We start from the raw sequence: 17,879 nt of genomic DNA, 5'->3' as shown, positions 1-17,879 counted from the left end.
AGATAAGAAGTTTCTTCAACGCTGGGAAGGCCCCTTCAGAATAAAGCAAAAGTTCAAAAATAACACCTATCTTCTAGAGGATGCAAGTGGCCAGGAGGTTCCCGGACGTGCCAATGAGTACCGGCGGCGGCTAGAGATATTTTACCCTCAAGCACCATGGCCAGCAGATCCCCAAGGCAAGCATGGAGGATCTGCTGGGGGGGAAAGATGTGACATGAAAAATTGATATCTCTCATTTTCAATTTTGTGCATATTTTGATGGTTTCGCAATGGTAATAAGGTGGAAGCTTGTCCAAGAAGATTGCGGCGCCCACAATGGAATAACGGCGTGGTGATGCGGCGGCTTGGCGGCTACCCGGATAACAACATTCTATCTTCAAATATAATGGTTTTACTTGATTTAGGGTGCACACATTGTAAATGCCACAAGTATGCTTGATAAATACTTTGGTATGGTAGACAGGCTAGTGATGTGGAAAATAAAAGTGGGCCTTCATGCTCACATGGATTTTAATTGTATTATTAATATGGTATTCACCATAAGGCTACAAGTTGGGGAGTGTGGAAGGCATGTGGAGGAGTGTGTGTAGGTGCATAATTGGGAAAGATTCTTCTAGAATGCCTACATGGAAGAGGAGAATTCCGCCATGTGTAAGTGGGATCTCCACCTACATGCCACTTAGACTTGGCTATTATCTCATCACACTCTCAAAGTCAAAAAGTCTTCAATTTAATAATCAATAGAAGACTTAGCCTAAGAGGACAATTGATGGTGACATCTACCCTTATGTCACTGAAGGGTTGAAGATTTTTATGTTGTAATTTGTAACAATGGAAGAGAGGGTGATTCTCCACCTATAAAAGGAGTCCTCCTCTCCCTTTCAAATCAAGGAATGAGCCTCCTCAATTGAGCATTTTGTGTCATTGCCATTCGCTTATCTTTCAAACCCCTATTCAAACACTCTCTTTACATGTGAATGTCTCATTTAGCATTAGCTCCTCATGCTTAACCCAATTTTGGACCTCTTTGATGATTCATGATAAGTGGGATAAGGAGTTATTATCTTGGTGGGCCTGTGACTTCCTTATTGCCGCCCTCCTTTGGAGGTACCAATGGTTTTAGCGGTAATGAGCATGTGGAAAGACTTTGGGGACCATAGGTAAATCTTTACGATTGTCCGCTGAGCAATGTTAACCCTTACCCTCTAGCTTGAATCATGAAGGAGATGAAAGGCAAGAGGCTATGTGAAAATTGAGGTTTCATGCAAAGAGAGAGAAGTGCAGTTTTTGTGGTCCAATACCCAAGTTTCAACCTCATCACTCGGGTGTTGGTTTCTTAAATTGATCGTATGGCTAGGAAGCTCTTTCTATGCTTTCCACTCATGTAACTAATTTCTTAATCCCTTACTTCATTGATGATCAGAATTTCTCCCAAAGTTGCTAATTTTTAGGCGAATTTTGGCAGTTTTATAGTCTTGCAGTAAAATGCTCATAACTTTTCGCTCGGTTGCCCGTTTTTGAAAGTTTTTATATAGACGCGAAGCTCTCTTCAAGCTCTACGCATCTATATAATCGTCTCTTACACTTTTATTAAAGGCACTTAATGTAAAATTCCTTTACAAGAAAGGTGAGATCCAAGTGAAAATACAAGGGCAAATCTTTGCCAATTGGCTATTTTTTGGGGTTTTTTCTCAAAAACATTCACTCGGCATCTTAAAATATTCGCCCAAATTTTGGCCGTTTTGAAGGGTTTGAGAAGATATTCGCCCAATTTTGGACATTTTTTGAAAACATTTTTCCCATTTTAGGTTTCCTATCCGTTATCCCTTAAACCATAGCCTAATTTATTTATTTATCCAACGGTGCACACACCAAAGCTAGGTCAAATTTTAATTTATTTTTTGCAAGTGCTATCAACATTCTTGTCCATGCTACTCGCCCTAGGGTAAAATCCATTCATTCAAAACCTTATTTTTCCTTAAATTTTATCATTAACAAGGTGCTTCTTCACATATTCTTATGCGCACATAGGCTTATGGACACCTATATATGAGTCACAATTTAATTTTTCTACGCGATGCACTTGGTCAATAAATTTATATTTAGCTTGGCATTACTCTTTTAATTTTCCTAAACCATTTACCCCATCTTTAGGCATCCTTAGCATAATGTGGTGTGCACGTACACACATAGTGCATTTGTCTACATGTGTGTAAAAGTATTATTTTTTTACCTTGTTAATTTTCTAGGGCATATAAACCTTAGCATTTGCGAACAAATTTGATATTTTCAACTAAATAGAAAATTTCCAAATCTTTTTGCCTACCTAAGATGATGTTTTTTTTGCAAATGTAGATCCTCTCTTAACACATTTTCCTTCACTTCTTTAGCATTATATAATGTTACCAATTTTGAGTCAAAATTTCGTTTGATAATTTGTTTTTACATGGGTAGGAGGGATCTTACATTCTCCCCTACTTAGGCATTGAGATGTTCTCATCTCATGGAATGGGAATAGTCTTTGCGTCGATCCCTCGTCGATCCTCAACTTTTTTCCAAGTTACATATTCAACAAGGAAAAACTTCCACTTAACTAAATATTCCCTGAGAATCCTGTTTTGGAAGGGATTTTCTTGAATATTTAGGATTTATTGAGCTGCTAGTTCCATTCATCCTTGTGATGGCATGATGATTTAATTTTCCTCCAAGATGTGCTCAAGGTTCAGTGATACTCCTTTAGTAGGCTAGCATAAAAAATGTGGTGAACCTTAAGATCCGGAGGGAGCAGCAACTCATAAGCCTGATCTCCAATCTTATTCATGATAATATAAGGCTACATTATCTTGGTGACAATTTCTTGTACTTTTCCAAGGATAAGGAACTTTTGTTGGGTTGTACACAAAGAAAAATCATATCAGCTTCCTCGAATTCTCAACTTAACCTCTTTTGGCTTGCATATTGCTTTTACCTATCCTAAATAGCTTTGATATCTTTTCTTATGGACTGCATCTTATTGTCCATTTCATCAAGAATTTGCCTTGAAACTTCTAACCTAATCACAGGATTAGACCAATTCAAGGGCGTAAGGCAATCTTGCATTCTTGACCATGTAGACCTTTGAAAAGACTCATGCCAATACTTCGATGATAAGAAGCATTGTAAGGAAATTCCACAAGATGAAGGAAATTTAACCATCTTTTTGGCTCCCATCCTCAATAAGGTGGGCTCCCAGAACTCATAAGCTTATGAAGTTTTCCAATACCATCATTTCAAAATAAGTACGGGTAGAGGAAAGGCTAGTGAAGAATGGGGTGGGGGAGGTTGTGGGTTTGTATCCCACCTTTATGATGCACATTTGGCATACAAAGAATGACCCCCATACAAGCAACATGCAAGGGGTGGCCTTTTACGAGGAGGACAAAAGGCCCCCCCTTCCTCCAAAATTGAAACATATATCCTTCCTGACTTAGAGGACTCCAAATAGAGTGTTTAGGTCAGGAATGAAATTGACCGAGGCGAATAACTACATGCAATGTCCGTTCGATAGATAAATAGTAAGATCTTCAAATGTAAAGTGGATCGGCATGTTGCAAGTACTTTTGTGTTAGAATGTAGCATTTTTTTTATGTAATTTAATAATACCCATACCTCCATTGTTATTCCCTCGAGGAAAGTAATTATTATTCATTTAAATATATTAAGTGATGATTACTTATATAAAATACAAAAAAGCAGTTGATGTAATTTGATAACTACCATACCTTGATTATTATTCCTTGGAGGAAAGGAATTATTATTTATTTGAGCATATTGAGTGATTTCTACTTATGTAAACTACAAAAAAGCATTTGATGTAAATTGGTTGTTTAAGCTTCATCGGCTTACAACCTTTTTATGTAATTAGATAATTACCATACCTTGATTATTATTCCCTTAGGAAAGTAATTAGTATTCATTTGAACATATTGAGTATGTAAAATACAAAAAAGCGATTGTTGGCTAATTGCAGCCTTCGTTCCGCTTGGCAAATTAGAGGCCGACATGCACCACGACACGTTCGAGGTGAGCTTATAAAGGAAGGAAGAGATAGCAATCATCAAGCAGCACACGAATTAATCAGCAAGGTATAGAAGGAAGAAGAAGAAGAAGAAGCAAGGTATGCAAGCCATGCGTCGACGGGAGCGAACGGTAAGACAAGGAGTACGCGTAATTATAGCACTTAGTATAATAATTACGAGAGTTTGTAGCTTAATCATCAGAGCCCTTGCTCCACTCGATTTGTCTGCTAATTTTGGAACTATTTAATCAAGATCTCTGCGTCGTCGTGCAGATGAGAATTGCAAGAGGATGGCGCTAATAAGCTTCAAAAAGCTCTTTTGTGTTGAGATTCTATATATAGTCGTTAGATGAGATCCTAAGGTCTTTCTGGATGATTTTTGCATTTATTCAAGCTGCGTGGATCACTTGGAAAAGTTGAGGTTGGCCTTGCAGAGTATTGATTATGCAAAAGGGTGTCTTAATCCTGGGAAATGCTGCTTTTTGGCACGAAGGAAGGTGGTTCTCTTGGGACATGTTATCTCAGAAGAAGGCATAGAGATGGATCCTGAGAAGGTGCAGGCAATTGGCCCTCCCACCACCTACCAATGTACGGGAGGTAAGGAGGATTTTGGGGAAAACAAAGTATTACCAACGCTTTGTTGACATGTTCTCTGAGAAGATGTATCCTATAAATCTGTTAACAAAGAAGAATGTTTCTTTCCAATGGGGGCCCGATCAAATTCAATCTTTTTGTTTGCTCAAGGAATGCATGAGTCAAAGTCCAATTGTTCAGCCTCCTAGTAGGTGGGGGGAGGACTTTTATGTGAACCCAAGTGTCTCATCACATTCAGTACTCTTGCAAAAGGGAGAACAAGGGCATATGCAACCAGTGTATTATGCAAGCCGACAACCGAGGAGAGGTATGGTGAAATGGAGAAAGGTGGTTTGTCTCTTATTTTTGCGGTAAAGAAGTTCAGGTCATACTTGTTACCTCGCCCTTTTTTCTTCCTCACATCTCAACCTTCTTAACAATTCTTGGTCTGTAAACCCAATCCTGCAAGAGGGAAGTTTGCAAAGTGGATTTGTGAGCTTCAAGAATTCTCTTTCACTTTCATTACAGAAAACACCACTAGGGCCTCTCTTGCAGATTTGCTTACAAGGAAGGAAGAGGAAGAAGGAACAGGAGCAAAGGAAGAAGTATATGAAGATTTGGAAACACCACCAACTGCTTTCACTATGCATTTTGATGGAGCCTTTAGCTCTTCCAGGCAATATGGGGCTGGGGGGATAGTTTTATTTGATCCAGGAGGAAAAGAGGTATGATGGCCGTGTGGAGAAACAGCTAGATAAGAAGTTTCTTCAACGCTGGGAAGGCCCCTTCAGGATAAAGCAAAAGTTCAAAAATAACACCTATCTTCTAGAGGATGCAAGTGGCCAGGAGGTTCCCGGACGTGCCAATGAGTACCGGCGGCGGCTAGAGATATTTTACCCTCAAGCACCATGGCCAGCAGATCCCCAAGGCAAGCATGGAGGATCTGCTGGGGGGGGAGGATGTGACATGAAAAATTGATATCTCTCATTTTCAATTTTGTGCATATTTTGATGGTTTCGCAATGGTAATAAGGTGGAAGCTTGTCCAAGAAGATTGCGGCGCCCACAATGGAATAACGGCGTGGTGATGCGGCGGCTTGGCGGCTACCCGGATAACAACATTCTATCTTCAAATATAATGGTTTTACTTGATTTAGGGTGCACACATTGTAAATGCCACAAGTATGCTTGATAAATACTTTGGTATGGTAGACAGGCTAGTGATGTGGAAAATAAAAGTGGGCCTTCATGCTCACATGGATTTTAATTGTATTATTAATATGGTATTCACCATAAGGCTACAAGTTGGGGAGTGTGGAAGGCATGTGGAGGAGTGTGTGTAGGTGCATAATTGGGAAAGATTCTTCTAGAATGCCTACATGGAAGAGGAGAATTCCGCCATGTGTAAGTGGGATCTCCACCTACATGCCACTTAGACTTGGCTACTATCTCATCACACTCTCAAAGTCAAAAAGTCTTCAATTTAATAATCAATAGAAGACTTAGCCTAAGAGGACAATTGATGGTGACATCTACCCTTATGTCACTGAAGGGTTGAAGATTTTTATGTTGTAATTTGTAACAATGGAAGAGAGGGTGATTCTCCACCTATAAAAGGAGTCCTCCTCTCCCTTTCAAATCAAGGAATGAGCCTCCTCAATTGAGCATTTTGTGTCATTGCCAATCTCTTATCTTTCAAACCCCTATTCAAACACTCTCTTTACATGTGAATGTCTCATTTAGCATTAGCTCCTCATGCTTAACCCAATTTTGGACCTCTTTGATGATTCATGATAAGTGGGATAAGGAGTTATTATCTTGGTGGGCCTGTGACTTCTCAAGGTAGCCCTTGCCTTATTGCCGCCCTCCTTTGGAGGTACCAATGGTTTTAGCGGTAATGAGCATGTGGAAAGACTTTGGGGACCATAGGTAAATCTTTACGATTGTCCGCTGAGCAATGTTAACCCTTACCCTCTAGCTTGAATCATGAAGGAGATGAAAGGCAAGAGGCTATGTGAAAATTGAGGTTTCATGCAAAGAGAGAGAAGTGCAGTTTTTGTGGTCCAATACCTAAGTTTCAACCTCATCACTCGGGTGTTGGTTTCTTAAATTGATCGTATGGCTAGGAAGCTCTTTCTATGCTTTCCACTCATGTAACTAATTTCTTAATCCCTTACTTCATTGATGATCAGAATTTCTCCCAAAGTTGCTAATTTTTAGGCGAATTTTGGCAGTTTTATAGTCTTGCAGTAAAATGCTCATAACTTTTCGCTCGGTTGCCCGTTTTTGAAAGTTTTTATATAGACGCGAAGCTCTCTTCAAGCTCTACGCATCTATATAATCGTCTCTTACACTTTTATTAAAGGCACTCAATGTAAAATTCCTTTACAAGAAAGGTGAGATCCAAGTGAAAATACAAGGGCAAATCTTTGCCAATTGGCTATTTTTTGGGGTTTTTTCTCAAAAACATTCACTCGGCATCTTAAAATATTCGCCCAAATTTTGGCCGTTTTGAAGGGTTTGAGAAGATATTCGCCCAATTTTGGACATTTTTTGAAAACATTTTCCCCATTTTAGGTTTCCTATCCGTTATCCCTTAAACCATAGCCTAATTTATTTATTTATCCAACGGTGCACACACCAAAGCTAGGTCAAATTTTAATTTATTTTTTGCAAGTGCTATCAACATTCTTGTCCATGCTACTCGCCCTAGGGTAAAATCCATTCATTCAAAACCTTATTTTTCCTTAAATTTTATCATTAACAAGGTGCTTCTTCACATATTCTTATGCGCACATAGGCTTATGGACACCTATATATGAGTCACAATTTAATTTTTCTACGCGATGCACTTGGTCAATAAATTTATATTTAGCTTGGCATTACTCTTTTAATTTTCCTAAACCATTTACCCCATCTTTAGGCATCCTTAGCATAATGTGGTGTGCACGTACACACATAGTGCATTTGTCTACATGTGTGTAAAAGTATTATTTTTTTACCTTGTTAATTTTCTAGGGCATATAAACCTTAGCATTTGCGAACAAATTTGATATTTTCAACTAAATAGAAAATTTCCAAATCTTTTTGCCTACCTAAGATGATGTTTTTTTTGCAAATGTAGATCCTCTCTTAACACATTTTCCTTCACTTCTTTAGCATTATATAATGTTACCAATTTTGAGTCAAAATTTCGTTTGATAATTTGTTTTTACATGGGTAGGAGGGATCTTACATTCTCCCCTACTTAGGCATTGAGATGTTCTCATCTCATGGAATGGGAATAGTCTTTGCGTCGATCCCTCGTCGATCCTCAACTTTTTTCCAAGTTACATATTCAACAAGGAAAAACTTCCACTTAACTAAATATTCCCTGAGAATCCTGTTTTGGAAGGGATTTTCTTGAATATTTAGGATTTATTGAGCTGCTAGTTCCATTCATCCTTGTGATGGCATGATGATTTAATTTTCCTCCAAGATGTGCTCAAGGTTCAGTGATACTCCTTTAGTAGGCTAGCATAAAAAATGTGGTGAACCTTAAGATCCGGAGGGAGCAGCAACTCATAAGCCTGATCTCCAATCTTATTCATGATAATATAAGGCTACATTATCTTGGTGACAATTTCTTGTACTTTTCCAAGGATAAGGAACTTTTGTTGGGTTGTACACAAAGAAAAATCATATCAGCTTCCTCGAATTCTCAACTTAACCTCTTTTGGCTTGCATATTGCTTTTACCTATCCTAAATAGCTTTGATATCTTTTCTTATGGACTGCATCTTATTGTCCATTTCATCAAGAATTTGCCTTGAAACTTCTAACCTAATCACAGGATTAGACCAATTCAAGGGCGTAAGGCAATCTTGCATTCTTGACCATGTAGACCTTTGAAAAGACTCATGCCAATACTTCGATGATAAGAAGCATTGTAAGGAAATTCCACAAGATGAAGGAAATTTAACCATCTTTTTGGCTCCCATCCTCAATAAGGTGGGCTCCCAGAACTCATAAGCTTATGAAGTTTTCCAATACCATCATTTCAAAATAAGTACGGGTAGAGGAAAGGCTAGTGAAGAATGGGGTGGGGGAGGTTGTGGGTTTGTATCCCACCTTTATGATGCACATTTGGCATACAAAGAATGACCCCCATACAAGCAACATGCAAGGGGTGGCCTTTTACGAGGAGGACAAAAGACCCCCCCTTCCTCCAAAATTGAAACATATATCCTTCCTGACTTAGAGGACTCCAAATAGAGTGTTTAGGTCAGGAATGAAATTGACCGAGGCGAATAACTACATGCAATGTCCGTTCGATAGATAAATAGTAAGATCTTCAAATGTAAAGTGGATCGGCATGTTGCAAGTACTTTTGTGTTAGAATGTAGCATTTTTTTTATGTAATTTAATAATACCCATACCTCCATTGTTATTCCCTCGAGGAAAGTAATTATTATTCATTTAAATATATTAAGTGATGATTACTTATATAAAATACAAAAAAGCAGTTGATGTAATTTGATAACTACCATACCTTGATTATTATTCCTTGGAGGAAAGGAATTATTATTTATTTGAGCATATTGAGTGATTTCTACTTATGTAAACTACAAAAAAGCATTTGATGTAAATTGGTTGTTTAAGCTTCATCGGCTTACAACCTTTTTATGTAATTAGATAATTACCATACCTTGATTATTATTCCCTTAGGAAAGTAATTAGTATTCATTTGAACATATTGAGTATGTAAAATACAAAAAAGCGATTGTTGGCTAATTGCAGCCTTCGTTCCGCTTGGCAAATTAGAGGCCGACATGCACCACGACACGTTCGAGGTGAGCTTATAAAGGAAGGAAGAGATAGCAATCATCAAGCAGCACACGAATTAATCAGCAAGGTATAGAAGGAAGAAGAAGAAGAAGAAGCAAGGTATGCAAGCCATGCGTCGACGGGAGCGAACGGTAAGACAAGGAGTACGCGTAATTATAGCACTTAGTATAATAATTACGAGAGTTTGTAGCTTAATCATCAGAGCCCTTGCTCCACTCGATTTGTCTGCTAATTTTGGAACTATTTAATCAAGATCTCTGCGTCGTCGTGCAGATGAGAATTGCAAGAGGATGGCGCTAATAAGCTTCAAAAAGCTCTTTTGTGTTGAGATTCTATATATAGTCGTTAGATGAGATCCTAAGGTCTTTCTGGATGATTTTTGCATTTATTCAAGCTGCGTGGATCACTTGGAAAAGTTGAGGTTGGCCTTGCAGAGTATTGATTATGCAAAAGGGTGTCTTAATCCTGGGAAATGCTGCTTTTTGGCACGAAGGAAGGTGGTTCTCTTGGGACATGTTATCTCAGAAGAAGGCATAGAGATGGATCCTGAGAAGGTGCAGGCAATTGGCCCTCCCACCACCTACCAATGTACGGGAGGTAAGGAGGATTTTGGGTAAAACAAAGTATTACCAACGCTTTGTTGACATGTTCTCTGAGAAGATGTATCCTATAAATCTGTTAACAAAGAAGAATGTTTCTTTCCAATGGGGGCCCGATCAAATTCAATCTTTTTGTTTGCTCAAGGAATGCATGAGTCAAAGTCCAATTGTTCAGCCTCCTAGTAGGTGGGGGGAGGACTTTTATGTGAACCCAAGTGTCTCATCACATTCAGTACTCTTGCAAAAGGGAGAACAAGGGCATATGCAACCAGTGTATTATGCAAGCCGACAACCGAGGAGAGGTATGGTGAAATGGAGAAAGGTGGTTTGTCTCTTATTTTTGCGGTAAAGAAGTTCAGGTCATACTTGTTACCTCGCCCTTTTTTCTTCCTCACATCTCAACCTTCTTAACAATTCTTGGTCTGTAAACGCAATCCTGCAAGAGGGAAGTTTGCAAAGTGGATTTGTGAGCTTCAAGAATTCTCTTTCACTTTCATTACAGAAAACACCACTAGGGCCTCTCTTGCAGATTTGCTTACAAGGAAGGAAGAGGAAGAAGGAACAGGAGCAAAGGAAGAAGTATATGAAGATTTGGAAACACCACCAACTGCTTTCACTATGCATTTTGATGGAGCCTTTAGCTCTTCCAGGCAATATGGGGCTGGGGGGATAGTTTTATTTGATCCAGGAGGAAAAGAGGTATGATGGCCGTGTGGAGAAACAGCTAGATAAGAAGTTTCTTCAACGCTGGGAAGGCCCCTTCAGGATAAAGCAAAAGTTCAAAAATAACACCTATCTTCTAGAGGATGCAAGTGGCCAGGAGGTTCCCGGACGTGCCAATGAGTACCGGCGGCGGCTAGAGATATTTTACCCTCAAGCACCATGGCCAGCAGATCCCCAAGGCAAGCATGGAGGATCTGCTGGGGGGGAAAGATGTGACATGAAAAATATATATCTCTCATTTTCAATTTTGTGCATATTTTGATGGTTTCGCAATGGTAATAAGGTGGAAGCTTGTCCAAGAAGATTGCGGCGCCCACAATGGAATAACGGCGTGGTGATGCGGCGGCTTGGCGGCTACCCGGATAACAACATTCTATCTTCAAATATAATGGTTTTACTTGATTTAGGGTGCACACATTGTAAATGCCACAAGTATGCTTGATAAATACTTTGGTATGGTAGACAGGCTAGTGATGTGGAAAATAAAAGTGGGCCTTCATGCTCACATGGATTTTAATTGTATTATTAATATGGTATTCACCATAAGGCTACAAGTTGGGGAGTGTGGAAGGCATGTGGAGGAGTGTGTGTAGGTGCATAATTGGGAAAGATTCTTCTAGAATGCCTACATGGAAGAGGAGAATTCTGCCATGTGTAAGTGGGATCTCCACCTACATGCCACTTAGACTTGGCTATTATCTCATCACACTCTCAAAGTCAAAAAGTCTTCAATTTAATAATCAATAGAAGACTTAGCCTAAGAGGACAATTGATGGTGACATCTACCCTTATGTCACTGAAGGGTTGAAGATTTTTATGTTGTAATTTGTAACAATGGAAGAGAGGGTGATTCTCCACCTATAAAAGGAGTCCTCCTCTCCCTTTCAAATCAAGGAATGAGCCTCCTCAATTGAGCATTTTGTGTCATTGCCATTCTCTTATCTTTCAAACCCCTATTCAAACACTCTCTTTACATGTGAATGTCTCATTTAGCATTAGCTCCTCATGCTTAACCCAATTTTGGACCTCTTTGATGATTCATGATAAGTGGGATAAGGAGTTATTATCTTGGTGGGCCTGTGACTTCTCAAGGTAGCCCTTGCCTTATTGCCGCCCTCCTTTGGAGGTACCAATGGTTTTAGCGGTAATGAGCATGTGGAAAGACTTTGGGGACCATAGGTAAATCTTTACGATTGTCCGCTGAGCAATGTTAACCCTTACCCTCTAGCTTGAATCATGAAGGAGATGAAAGGCAAGAGGTTATGTGAAAATTGAGGTTTCATGCAAAGAGAGAGAAGTGCAGTTTTTGTGGTCCAATACCCAAGTTTCAACCTCATCACTCGGTGTTGGTTTCTTAAATTGATCATATGGCTAGGAAGCTCTTTCTATGCTTTCCACTCATGTAACTAATTTCTTAATCCCTTACTTCATTGATGATCAGAATTTCTCCCAAAGTTGCTAATTTTTAGGCGAATTTTGGCAGTTTTATAGTCTTGCAGTAAAATGCTCATAACTTTTCGCTCGGTTGCCCGTTTTTGAAAGTTTTTATATAGACGCGAAGCTCTCTTCAAGCTCTACGCATCTATATAATCGTCTCTTATACTTTTATTAAAGGCACTCAATGTAAAATTCCTTTACAAGAAAGGTGAGATCCAAGTGAAAATACAAGGGCAAATCTTTGCCAATTGGCTATTTTTTGGGGTTTTTTCTCAAAAACATTCACTCGGCATCTTAAAATATTCGCCCAAATTTTGGCCGTTTTGAAGGGTTTGAGAAGATATTCGCCCAATTTTGGACATTTTTTGAAAACATTTTCCCCATTTTAGGTTTCCTATCCGTTATCCCTTAAACCATAGCCTAATTTATTTATTTATCCAACGGTGCACACACCAAAGCTAGGTCAAATTTTAATTTATTTTTTGCAAGTGCTATCAACATTCTTGTCCATGCTACTCGCCCTAGGGTAAAATCCATTCATTCAAAACCTTATTTTTCCTTAAATTTTATCATTAACAAGGTGCTTCTTCACATATTCTTATGCGCACATAGGCTTATGGACACCTATATATGAGTCACAATTTAATTTTTCTACGCGATGCACTTGGTCAATAAATTTATATTTAGCTTGGCATTACTCTTTTAATTTTCCTAAACCATTTACCCCATCTTTAGGCATCCTTAGCATAATGTGGTGTGCACGTACACACATAGTGCATTTGTCTACATGTGTGTAAAAGTATTATTTTTTTACCTTGTTAATTTTCTAGGGCATATAAACCTTAGCATTTGCGAACAAATTTGATATTTTCAACTAAATAGAAAATTTCCAAATCTTTTTGCCTACCTAAGATGATGTTTTTTTTGCAAATGTAGATCCTCTCTTAACACATTTTCCTTCACTTCTTTAGCATTATATAATGTTACCAATTTTGAGTCAAAATTTCGTTTGATAATTTGTTTTTACATGGGTAGGAGGGATCTTACATTCTCCCCTACTTAGGCATTGAGATGTTCTCATCTCATGGAATGGGAATAGTCTTTGCGTCGATCCCTCGTCGATCCTCAACTTTTTTCCAAGTTACATATTCAACAAGGAAAAACTTCCACTTAACTAAATATTCCCTGAGAATCCTGTTTTGGAAGGGATTTTCTTGAATATTTAGGATTTATTGAGCTGCTAGTTCCATTCATCCTTGTGATGGCATGATGATTTAATTTTCCTCCAAGATGTGCTCAAGGTTCAGTGATACTCCTTTAGTAGGCTAGCATAAAAAATGTGGTGAACCTTAAGATCCGGAGGGAGCAGCAACTCATAAGCCTGATCTCCAATCTTATTCATGATAATATAAGGCTACATTATCTTGGTGACAATTTCTTGTACTTTTCCAAGGATAAGGAACTTTTGTTGGGTTGTACACAAAGAAAAATCATATCAGCTTCCTCGAATTCTCAACTTAACCTCTTTTGGCTTGCATATTGCTTTTACCTATCCTAAATAGCTTTGATATCTTTTCTTATGGACTGCATCTTATTGTCCATTTCATCAAGAATTTGCCTTGAAACTTCTAACCTAATCACAGGATTAGACCAATTCAAGGGCGTAAGGCAATCTTGCATTCTTGACCATGTAGACCTTTGAAAAGACTCATGCCAATACTTCGATGATAAGAAGCATTGTAAGGAAATTCCACAAGATGAAGGAAATTTAACCATCTTTTTGGCTCCCATCCTCAATAAGGTGGGCTCCCAGAACTCATAAGCTTATGAAGTTTTCCAATACCATCATTTCAAAATAAGTACGGGTAGAGGAAAGGCTAGTGAAGAATGGGGTGGGGGAGGTTGTGGGTTTGTATCCCACCTTTATGATGCACATTTGGCATACAAAGAATGACCCCCATACAAGCAACATGCAAGGGGTGGCCTTTTACGAGGAGGACAAAAGACCCCCCCTTCCTCCAAAATTGAAACATATATCCTTCCTGACTTAGAGGACTCCAAATAGAGTGTTTAGGTCAGGAATGAAATTGACCGAGGCGAATAACTACATGCAATGTCCGTTCGATAGATAAATAGTAAGATCTTCAAATGTAAAGTGGATCGGCATGTTGCAAGTACTTTTGTGTTAGAATGTAGCATTTTTTTAATGTAATTTAATAATACCCATACCTCCATTGTTATTCCCTCGAGGAAAGTAATTATTATTCATTTAAATATATTAAGTGATGATTACTTATATAAAATACAAAAAAGCAGTTGATGTAATTTGATAACTACCATACCTTGATTATTATTCCTTGGAGGAAAGGAATTATTATTTATTTGAGCATATTGAGTGATTTCTACTTATGTAAACTACAAAAAAGCATTTGATGTAAATTGGTTGTTTAAGCTTCATCGGCTTACAACCTTTTTATGTAATTAGATAATTACCATACCTTGATTATTATTCCCTTAGGAAAGTAATTAGTATTCATTTGAACATATTGAGTATGTAAAATACAAAAAAGCGATTGTTGGCTAATTGCAGCCTTCGTTCCGCTTGGCAAATTAGAGGCCGACATGCACCACGACACGTTCGAGGTGAGCTTATAAAGGAAGGAAGAGATAGCAATCATCAAGCAGCACACGAATTAATCAGCAAGGTATAGAAGGAAGAAGAAGAAGAAGAAGCAAGGTATGCAAGCCATGCGTCGACGGGAGCGAACGGTAAGACAAGGAGTACGCGTAATTATAGCACTTAGTATAATAATTACGAGAGTTTGTAGCTTAATCATCAGAGCCCTTGCTCCACTCGATTTGTCTGCTAATTTTGGAACTATTTAATCAAGATCTCTGCGTCGTCGTGCAGATGAGAATTGCAAGAGGATGGCGCTAATAAGCTTCAAAAAGCTCTTTTGTGTTGAGATTCTATATATAGTCGTTAGATGAGATCCTAAGGTCTTTCTGGATGATTTTTGCATTTATTCAAGCTGCGTGGATCACTTGGAAAAGTTGAGGTTGGCCTTGCAGAGTATTGATTATGCAAAAGGGTGTCTTAATCCTGGGAAATGCTGCTTTTTGGCACGAAGGAAGGTGGTTCTCTTGGGACATGTTATCTCAGAAGAAGGCATAGAGATGGATCCTGAGAAGGTGCAGGCAATTGGCCCTCCCACCACCTACCAATGTACGGGAGGTAAGGAGGATTTTGGGTAAAACAAAGTATTACCAACGCTTTGTTGACATGTTCTCTGAGAAGATGTATCCTATAAATCTGTTAACAAAGAAGAATGTTTCTTTCCAATGGGGGCCCGATCAAATTCAATCTTTTTGTTTGCTCAAGGAATGCATGAGTCAAAGTCCAATTGTTCAGCCTCCTAGTAGGTGGGGGGAGGACTTTTATGTGAACCCAAGTGTCTCATCACATTCAGTACTCTTGCAAAAGGGAGAACAAGGGCATATGCAACCAGTGTATTATGCAAGCCGACAACCGAGGAGAGGTATGGTGAAATGGAGAAAGGTGGTTTGTCTCTTATTTTTGCGGTAAAGAAGTTCAGGTCATACTTGTTACCTCGCCCTTTTTTCTTCCTCACATCTCAACCTTCTTAACAATTCTTGGTCTGTAAACCCAATCCTGCAAGAGGGAAGTTTGCAAAGTGGATTTGTGAGCTTCAAGAATTCTCTTTCACTTTCATTACAGAAAACACCACTAGGGCCTCTCTTGCAGATTTGCTTACAAGGAAGGAAGAGGAAGAAGGAACAGGAGCAAAGGAAGAAGTATATGAAGATTTGGAAACACCACCAACTGCTTTCACTATGCATTTTGATGGAGCCTTTAGCTCTTCCAGGCAATATGGGGCTGGGGGGATAGTTTTATTTGATCCAGGAGGAAAAGAGGTATGATGGCCGTGTGGAGAAACAGCTAGATAAGAAGTTTCTTCAACGCTGGGAAGGCCCCTTCAGGATAAAGCAAAAGTTCAAAAATAACACCTATCTTCTAGAGGATGCAAGTGGCCAGGAGGTTCCCGGACGTGCCAATGAGTACCGGCGGCGGCTAGAGATATTTTACCCTCAAGCACCATGGCCAGCAGATCCCCAAGGCAAGCATGGAGGATCTGCTGGGGGGGAAAGATGTGACATGAAAAATTGATATCTCTCATTTTCAATTTTGTGCATATTTTGATGGTTTCGCAATGGTAATAAGGTGGAAGCTTGTCCAAGAAGATTGCGGCGCCCACAATGGAATAACGGCGTGGTGATGCGGCGGCTTGGCGGCTACCCGGATAACAACATTCTATCTTCAAATATAATGGTTTTACTTGATTTAGGGTGCACACATTGTAAATGCCACAAGTATGCTTGATAAATACTTTGGTATGGTAGACAGGCTAGTGATGTGGAAAATAAAAGTGGGCCTTCATGCTCACATGGATTTTAATTGTATTATTAATATGGTATTCACCATAAGGCTACAAGTTGGGGAGTGTGGAAGGCATGTGGAGGAGTGTGTGTAGGTGCATAATTGGGAAAGATTCTTCTAGAATGCCTACATGGAAGAGGAGAATTCCGCCATGTGTAAGTGGGATCTCCACCTACATGCCACTTAGACTTGGCTATTATCTCATCACACTCTCAAAGTCAAAAAGTCTTCAATTTAATAATCAATAGAAGACTTAGCCTAAGAGGACAATTGATGGTGACATCTACCCTTATGTCACTGAAGGGTTGAAGATTTTTATGTTGTAATTTGTAACAATGGAAGAGAGGGTGATTCTCCACCTATAAAAGGAGTCCTCCTCTCCCTTTCAAATCAAGGAATGAGCCTCCTCAATTGAGCATTTTGTGTCATTGCCATTCTCTTATCTTTCAAACCCCTATTCAAACACTCTCTTTACATGTGAATGTCTCATTTAGCATTAGCTCCTCATGCTTAACCCAATTTTGGACCTCTTTGATGATTCATGATAAGTGGGATAAGGAGTTATTATCTTGGTGGGCCTGTGACTTCTCAAGGTAGCCCTTGCCTTATTGCCGCCCTCCTTTGGAGGTACCAATGGTTTTAGCGGTAATGAGCATGTGGAAAGACTTTGGGGACCATAGGTAAATCTTTACGATTGTCCGCTGAGCAATGTTAACCCTTACCCTCTAGCTTGAATCATGAAGGAGATGAAAGGCAAGAGGCTATGTGAAAATTGAGGTTTCATGCAAAGAGAGAGAAGTGCAGTTTTTGTGGTCCAATACCCAAGTTTCAACCTCATCACTCGGGTGTTGGTTTCTTAAATTGATCGTATGGCTAGGAAGCTCTTTCTATGCTTTCCACTCACGTAACTAATTTCTTAATCCCTTACTTCATTGATGATCAGAATTTCTCCCAAAGTTGCTAATTTTTAGGCGAATTTTGGCAGTTTTATAGTCTTGCAGTAAAATGCTCATAACTTTTCGCTCGGTTGCCCGTTTTTGAAAGTTTTTATATAGACGCGAAGCTCTCTTCAAGCTCTACGCATCTATATAATCGTCTCTTACACTTTTATTAAAGGCACTCAATGTAAAATTCCTTTACAAGAAAGGTGAGATCCAAGTGAAAATACAAGGGCAAATCTTTGCCAATTGGCTATTTTTTGGGGTT

Source organism: Cibotium barometz, chromosome 45 (assembly GCF_041138505.1).
Source record: "Cibotium barometz isolate CiBa-2024 chromosome 45, ASM4113850v1, whole genome shotgun sequence".
NCBI lineage: Eukaryota > Viridiplantae > Streptophyta > Polypodiopsida > Cyatheales > Cibotiaceae > Cibotium > Cibotium barometz.
Note: the sequence above shows the minus strand (reverse complement) of the source record.